Raw genomic sequence first — 8,995 nt, 5'->3', positions numbered from 1 at the left:
TGGCCTCCATTCTACTGAGCTGTGTAGTTTATTTAGTCCCTCTGAAGCTGGGTGTCCGTTTGGGACCCAGAGACTCTGCTACTATTCACACTAGGTAGGTTTTAACCGTTAGTGTAGTTACTGTCTCAAATGGGTACACCTTGTCGTGGTGGGACAGCTTTATACTTTTTTGATCAAAATAGTGTTTACTAAGTACCCTATGTTATTTAATGCACTTGCTTTTTTACTTATTTATTTTTATTAGGGTATATGCATACATTGTTTTTTTCCTTTGGTTTTGCTTGCTTTTATGGCCAATGTGAACATGCTTTTACATCATGCATGTCATTCAATTCTACTTCAGTTCAGTTTTTTTTGTTTTTTCTACCGCAGTACTCAGGGGAGTCACATACCCTGAGTGAATTCAAAGAGAGACTGTGCAGTTTGTTTGAGGTGTATTCTCTGTCTGAAAACCAAAAAGTGAACATCCTTATTGGGCAGCTAACTGGTGCAGGGCAAAGGGAAGTAAAAGCCTGGCAGGACACTGATAAAGAGACTGTTAAAAAGATTCTGGCTAAACTAAGAAGCACCTTTGACACTCGCACTGCAGCTGAAATAAAAATGAGATCCTTTGGGTGTAAGCAGAGAGCACAGGACAGGACTATGCTCTTAACCTGCAGGAGGCGCTGCGAGCCATAAAGCAGATTGACCCAGACAGTGTGAAAGATGGAGACTGTTAAAGGAGCAATTTCTTGAGGGACTCCTATCCAGTACCCACAGAGCACAGCTGCGCATCATAGCCCTACAAAACCCTGACCTAGACTTTGCAGACTTCAAAGACAGGGCTATTCGGGTGCTGCATGAACCAAATGTCAGTCGTCCAGCGCCCCTTAGGCTGAGTTCACACGTGGCGTTTTTTTCGCGTTTCCGCGGCGGTTTTAACCGCGCGATTTTGCCGCGAAAACGCGAAAAATAAGCATCCCATGCATTCCTATGGGATTCCGCAATGCTGTGCTAATGCTGCGGTTTTTACAGCGGCGGAATCGCTTTGCGGTAAAAACCGCAGCATGCTCATTAATTTGCGGAATCGCGGCGATCCCGCACTCATAGGAATGCATTGTTCCGCTTACTTCCCGCATGTGGCTGTGCACACCATGCGGAAAGTAAGCAGAACATTTGCAGATGGTACCCACGGTCCGGAGGAGAGGAGACTGTCCTCCGGGCTTTGGGTACCATATCCCTGTAAAAAATAGAATTTAAAAATAAAAAATATTGTTATTCTCACCCTCCGACGTCCCGCGCAGTCTTCCCGCTTCTCTTCACGCTCTCGTTCCCAGTAGTCCTTTGCGAAAATGCCCGCGATGGCGTCCGTTCTCGCGGGATCGCGAAGTCTCGCGGTCATTCGCGCGACGTCATCGCGAATAACCGCGAGACATCGCGATCCCGCGAGATCGGACGTCATCGCGGGCATTTTCGCAAAGGATTACTGGGAACGGATGTGCGGGACGTCGGAAGGTAAGAATAACACCATTTTTTATTTTTTTTTACATTCTATCTTTTACTACTGATGCTGCATAGGCGGCCTCAGTAGTAAAAAGTTGGTCACACTTGTCAAACACTATGTTTGACGAGTGTGACCAACCTGTCAATCAGTTCTCCAAGCGATGCTACAGATCGCTTGGAAAACGCTAGCAATTCTGCAAGCTAATTACGCTTGCAAAATGCTAGTTTTTCCGCTGGAAAATCGCGGGAATTTAAAATGCGATTTTTCCTGCGGACTGGAATTCCGGAATTCTCGCGGTAATTTCCGCAAGAGTTCCGGTACATGTGCACTTAGCCTTAGGCGCCCAGCAATCACATACCACCAAGAAGCAGCATCTTTCCCTCCCAGCCCTGTGGGGGCTGACGCACAGACTAGGAGGAAGGTAATGCCACTGTGGTGACCATACTCCTGGGGGCGCCACAGTTGCAAAACCATAATCCTGTTTTGGATTGGAAATCTGTGTCTGGTGAGTTGGGGTTGTCAATGAGTTCTTAGCGACACTCCTGTTTTCTCCACCTCTCCCCAGTCTCATGATGTTCCTGACTATTTGGCTGATTTTTCTGATGTATTTAGTGAGATTAAGTCTTTGCCTCCTCATAGGAGTTATGACTGTGCAATTTAGTTAATGCCCGGTTGTAAATTTCCAGGTAACTTATCGGTACCTGAACATGACGCTACAGATTTGCATCTTCAGGTCCAAGAGCTGACCAAAAGTATGGCTGCACTTGCTAAAACTGTGCAGTCCATGCAGGTGTCCTCAAAGGAATAGATCCAACTGGCCTCCAGTCCAGAGGATGTCCCGTGGCTACGGAAGAAGAGGATCCCGCCATGCCGAGGGAGAGACAACGATCGCTATGACCAGGACGGACGTCCCATCTGTTGTCACTGCCACAAGACAGGCCACATTGCAAGATTCTGTTATTTAAATGAGCAACCCCTGGGGCAGAGGGCCAACCCCCAGGAGTAGGACCACAAGGCCCAAGGAACTGGCGAGCCAAGTATGTCGGAGGGTGACCGGTCCTCCCAGTGGTGATTGACAGCATCCCCATGAACACTTTGCTGGACACTGGCTCTCAGGTGACAGCTATGCCATATATCCTTTACAAGTGGTATTGGGCTAACTCTGAACTTACTCGTGGCCCAAGTGATGAACTGACAGTAGTTGCCAGCAATGGTCAGTCTTTGCCGCAAGTAGGATGTAAAGAGATTACTATTAAAGTGGGGCGAGTAGAGTTAAAATCTCAAGGTCTGGTAGTTGTAGACATTGATCGACGAGAATGTAACCCAATGATGACCTTAGGTACTAATGTAATTGAAAATTGTCTTGCCGAGGTTATTGTTTTGTTGCAACAGGTAGCCGAGACTGCTGGTTCCAGTGAACAATGAGTCCTGCAGAAGGAGATCAAGGCCCTGATGCAAAGACAGCATGTAGAACTGTCTGGCGAGAAAATGGCAGCTTCAGAGTGAGTGATTCTTTCCCCATTGCGATACCTCCCAGATGTGAAATGTTAATTTGGTGCCAGGCAGCCATAGGCCTCAGAGGAAAAGATTACCAAGCATTGGTAAAGCCAGTGTACTCTGATAGCCGGCCCACTGTCCTGACAGCCAGAGGGGTAGTTGATGTCCGCAAAGGGAGAGTACCTGTACGCCTCTTGAATTGTGGGGAAGAAGAGGCCACAATACCTCGGTATGCCACAGTTGCTAAGCTGCCTACTGTCAGTAACAACGCAATACAGGCCGAGCCCTTGCTCTCATCCGACCAGGTGGAGGACAATGGCTCTGTAAAGCAGCTGGAGGAGTGGTGTCAGCAGCAGAATGTGGGAACTGACTCCACCCCTTCATACCAAAAGAGTGGGGTTTACCGAGTGACTCAGGAGTATGAGCAGGTATTCAGTAAACACCATCTAGACTTTGGGAAGGCAAAAGGGGTTCAACACCATATCCCCACTGGAGATCATCCACCCATTAAAGAAAGGTACCGGCCTATACCCCCAACACAATATCAATGTGCCAAAAGTATGTTGCGGGAAATGAAAGAAGCTGGGGTGATCAGAGACAGTTGTAGCCCCTGGGCAGCTCCAATAGTCTTTGTGCTGTGCCAATTCTTTGGAATGCACTTCCCAGGTCAATACGATTAATCCCCAATCCCCACAATTTTAAGCGTGCCCTGAAAACTCATTTATTCAGACTGGCCAACCGCCTCAACACATTAACCTAATCTATCCCTATGTGGCACAACCAAAAGTTTTTTACCATAACCAGGTTCCCCACATCATGTTCCCACATGCTTTATGCATCCATTAGCCCTCTGCATCTGTACTGTTACACACTTAACAATATGGCTGGTCCATACAATCAGGGCAACTGTTACCACCCACCTTTCGTGTTTCCCCTTTTTTCCTCATAGCTTGTAAGCTTGCGAGCAGGGCCCTCATTCCTCTTGGTATCTGTTATGATCTATGTGATTATTGTTATGCTGTAATGTATATTGTCTGTAGAAGTCCCCTCTGAAATGTAAAGTGCTGCGGAATATGTCGGCGCTATAGAAATAAAATTTATAATTATTATTATTTGTGAAAAAAAAAGATGGTACCATGAGGATGTGTGTTGATTACCGAAAAATTAACAGCATTACACATAAGGATGCCTACCCATTACCAAGAATTGAGGAGTCATTAGCTACACTTAAAACTGCTATTTTTCCACTTTAGATCTCACTAGTGGATATTGGCAGGTTCCGTGGCAGAGGCAAACAAGGAGAAAACAGCGTTTACTACACCAATGGGTCTCTGCGAGTTCAACTACATGCCGTTCGGGCTCTGCACAACCCCAGGGACATTTCAACGGCTAATAGAGTGCTGTCTTGGACACAAGAACTTCGAGACAGTCCTGTTATACCTTGATGATGTCATTGTTTTCTCCAAGACTTATGAAGACCATCTGACATCTGAAGCACCTGGCTGAGGTGTTTAAAGCCTTGTCCAACTTTTGTCTGAAAGTGAAGCCATCCAAATGCCACCTCCTGAAGCCCAAGGTACAGTACCTCGGTCATGTAGTGAGTGCAGAAGGTGTGGCACCGGATCTTGACAAAGTCACTGTCATCCGGGACTGGCAGAAGCCCAGCAACCTCCAAGAGGTACGTCAATTCCTCGGGTTGGTAGGCTACTACCGAAGGTTCATCAAAGGCTTCACTGAGATAGCCACGCCTATGCAAAATCTTCTGGTGGGCCAGCACAAGAAAGCCCGAAAGAAGAGTCCTACATTTGAATGGAATGAGGAACTGGAGAGGTCCATTACTCGACTGAAGATGGCTCTCACAGGAGATGAAGTTCTGGCCTACCCATATTATGATCAACCATTTGTTCTGTATACTGATGCCAGCAACGTGGGACTGGGAGCAGTACTGTCACAGGTACAGAATGGCAAAGAAAGAGTGATCTCCTACGCCAGCAGGAAGCTTGGTCCCACTGAAAGGAACCCTGACAACTACAGTTCCTTCAAACTGGAGTTCCTCGCCATAGTCTGGGCTGTGACTGAACGATTCACGCATTACCTAGCTTCAGCCAAGTTTAACATCTTCACGGACAACAACCCGTTGACTCACTTGGAAACTGCAAAACTAGGTGCACTTGAGCAGCGATGGATGACTCAGCTGTCTAACTATGAATTCACCATCAAGTACCGAGCAGGGCACAAGAATGCTAATGCTGATGCGCTGTCCAGAATGCCCAACCTGCCAGATGCAGGAGAAGACCCTGAGGCACTCAAAGAAATAGAGTTACCTGCCTTCCACCCGCCAATTGCGGCCCAACGTGCCCAAGGAGTGAGAAACAGACAGTCTATCGTGAATGAGGCCACCCTAAATCCATTGCCTCATCCTGACTGGGCAGAAACGCAGGATAGCGACCCCGCAGTCTGCCTGGTAAAGGAGCTACTGTCACAAGCTGACTCACGCCCAGATCCAGATGCTCCTGAAGAAACCCAGCAGATGTGGAAGGAAAGAGGCCAGCTGTTCATCTCTGAGGGAAAGCTGTGCCGGAGGAGTATCAATGCCCGCACTGATGAGTTGGTCTGGCAAGTGGTAGTACCAAAGAGGGAGGCATCAATGGTCTTGGAAGCATACCACAATGGAGCTGGACACTTCGGATGGAAGAAGTTGGAGGCCTTGCTCCGAGAGAGATTCTACTGGGCTGGTATGAGGAAGGTCATTGAAAATTGGTGCCGGGAGTGTGGATAATGTAACCTGCGCAGGAAGGACTGTAACAGCAAGCGAACTTCTTTGCAGCCAATAATAACCAAACAACCACTTGAGTTGGTCTCCTTGGACCATGTGAAGCTGGTCCCAAGTCATTCAGGCTACGTTTATGCTCTTACCATCGTTGACCACTACTCGAGATTCCTGGTAGTCGTGTCTGTCAAGGATCAGCCAGACCATTCCAACAGCACTTTTGTCGACCACACGAATATCCCGAGCGAGTGCTTACAGATCAAGGTCCAGCCTTTGAGGCAGAAGTGTTCCAGGAATTCTGTAATTTGTACAGTTGGAAGAAGATCAGGACAACACCATACCATCCACAGACCAATGGCATTTGTGAAAAGATGAATCAGGTGGTGATCGATCTACTGAAGACCTTGCCTTTGGAAGAGAGAAATCTGTGGCCAGTGAAGTTGCCAGATCTGGTAGACCTCTACAATCACATTCCTGTGAATTCCACTAACTGCACTCCAGCCTACCTAATGAGAGCGAGGCCTGGCAAGCTGCCTATTGATTTGGATATGGGAGTCCTTACACCTGTGTTGACATCACCAGATGCTGACTAGGATACAGAGCGGCAGCAGCAGAACCGTAGAGTACAAGAGTGTGTAGAAAAGAGTCTAGCTCAGGTGAGACAAAAACAGGAAAAGAACTACAATCAACATGCACCTGCAGTTCCCTTGTCACCAGGAGAACAAGTCCTAAAGAGGAAAAGAAGAATGCTTAAATTGGATGACCAAAGGGAAGCTGAACCCTACACCTTCTTACCATCAAACTTGGACAACACCAAAGTGTGCCTTATCAGTAAGGATGGAGGAGAAACCTCATCAGCAGTATCGAGGGATCATCTGAAACTGTGCCCTGACCAACTAAAGGACAGAATGGAAGAGCAAAACAACCTTCAGCCCATAGAGGAAGAAGAAGAAAAGGTCAGTACTGTACTCAAATCAAGCCATAGTGGTGCCAGTTTTGACCTTTCCCCAACTGGTAGCACAAGAAGAAGTGACTCAAGACCACACTGAAAACCAGCAAATACAGGTAGCGGATGCCACACCAGCAGTGGAACAAGAGAATTTTCACCCTGCCAGTGGTGAATCTGTCATGCCCACAGTGAGTAGAAGTGGTCCTAGGAAATCTAGTATTCCTGTGCTACGCAGAACCACCAGTAGTGTAGCCAGTACAACACGCACTACACTAGTAGTTAACACAAGGCATTCAGTAAGGTCCCCAACAACACCAGTGCTACGTAGGTCTGTCTGTAGTACCCAAGGTATACCACCCCTATGGTTTCGTATATAAATAAGTTATGTGAATGGTAAAATGTAAATATGCAACTTTTCAAGCTTACGTGCCTACAGAGACTCTGTAAGAATCTTTTGAAAATCTCGGTTTGCTTTTGATGGACAATTGGGCCACAGGACTATGTGTGGCCAAAACTATCTTGTATTTAATTACCAACTTGCTCAGGAATTGGACCATGGACATTGACGCTGTGACGCCTCTGGCAATACGTCCAAGAGTGGACCCCCTGGATCGCGGATCCGGAGCCCCTGGGCCGAGCGCACCTGGTGAAGACCGACCCCTGTACAGGGATCGTTAGGGGCAGGACCACAGGGGGCGGAACCGCGACAGCCGGAGCCAGCAGGGACGACTCGGAGGACTGGCAGACAGAGCAGGAGTAGCGGGGAGGAAGGCAGAAGGTGATGGCAGGAAGACTACAGGAAAGGTACAGGGAGGACCACGGAAGGAGACAGGCTGACGGACAAGGACCAGGAACAGGGCAGACAACGGAGCAACAAGGATAGGCAGGGAACACTGAAAAAGGTGAGGCCGATGGGTGCTGCGAGTCACAAACAATCATCAGGCGCCCTCAGAATGGAGCGGGCGCCTGATATATGCGGAGACCGGAAGTGCGCCCTACAGACCCTCCCCTAGCGACGCCCCCTGCCAACAGAGGCCGGAGGAACGCGCGCGCGCGGCCTAAGGCCGGCGCGGTTACCCGCAGCAGAGCGGCAAGCAGCGCGGAAGGACGCGCGAGCAGGGGGAGGCAGGTGAGAGGAAGCTGCGGCGGGCACCGCCGCTAAAGGGGCATCGGCGGGTACGGCCGCCGATGTCACAGTACCCCCTCCCATATGCCCTCTCCTTCTGAGGCTGGTCAGAAATCTTTTCATGATAAGGGGGGCATCGACATTTTCTCGGGGCTCCCAGGACCTCTCCTCTGGGCCAAAACCCTTCCAGTCGATAAGAAAAAGAGTTTTACCCTTGACCCTTTTCATAGCCAGGATGTCCTTTACTTCAAAGACATTGTTAGAACAAATGGGCGAGGGAGAAGACATGGAGGTTGGTTGGAACCGATTCAAGACCACAGGTTTGAGGAGCGAGATATGGAAGGCGTTAGGGACCCGGAGTGACGCCGGCAACCTCAATTTGTAGGCTACCTTGTTAATGCGCCCAAGTATTTCAAAAGGCCCGATGTACCGAGGACTTAATTTGTAAGCAGGGGCCTTCAGGCGGATATGTTTGGTAGAAAGCCAGACTTTGTCCCCGGGCTGGTACGGGGGTAGATCCCTTCGTCTTTTGTCCGCGTGTCTCTTAATTCGGACGTTGGCCAGCTCGAGCGCCTCTCTGGTCTCCTTCCAAATTTGTGAAAACTCCTTGGCGAGAGTGTCTGCTGCAGGAACTCCGGATGATGCGGAAAAGGGCAATGGAACCCCAGGATTTAGCCCAGTTACCACAAAGAACGGTGTCTTGGACGTTGATTCGCTGGAATGATTATTATGAGCGAATTCCGCCCAAGGAAGAAGAGAGACCCAATTATCTTGATGGGCGTTAGAAAAGTGGCGTAGGTAGGTGGTCAGAATTTGGTTAATCCGTTCCACTTGGCCGTTGGTTTGAGGATGATACGCTGAGGAGAAGTCGAGAGACGTGCCCAGGAGCCGACAGAGGGCCCTCCAGAATCGGGAAGTAAACTGGACCCCACGATCGGTCACGATTCGCAGAGGGAGACCATGTAGCCGGAACACGTGGTGGATAAAGATTTCGGCCAACTTTGGAGCAGATGGCAGTCCGACCAGGGGAATAAAATGGGCCATTTTGGAAAAGCGGTCAGCGACGACCAAGATGGTAGTGCATCCTGCAGAGCGGGGCAGATCAGTCACGAAGTCCATGGCGATTTGCTGCCAAGGAGCCTCTGGCACAGGCAACGGATGAAGGAGGCC

This window comes from Dendrobates tinctorius, unplaced genomic scaffold (genome assembly GCF_039654945.1).
Source record: "Dendrobates tinctorius isolate UK_male_01 unplaced genomic scaffold, ASM3965494v1 ptg000022l, whole genome shotgun sequence".
NCBI classification, from domain to species: Eukaryota; Metazoa; Chordata; class Amphibia; order Anura; family Dendrobatidae; genus Dendrobates; species Dendrobates tinctorius.
This window is presented reverse-complemented; position numbering follows the sequence as displayed.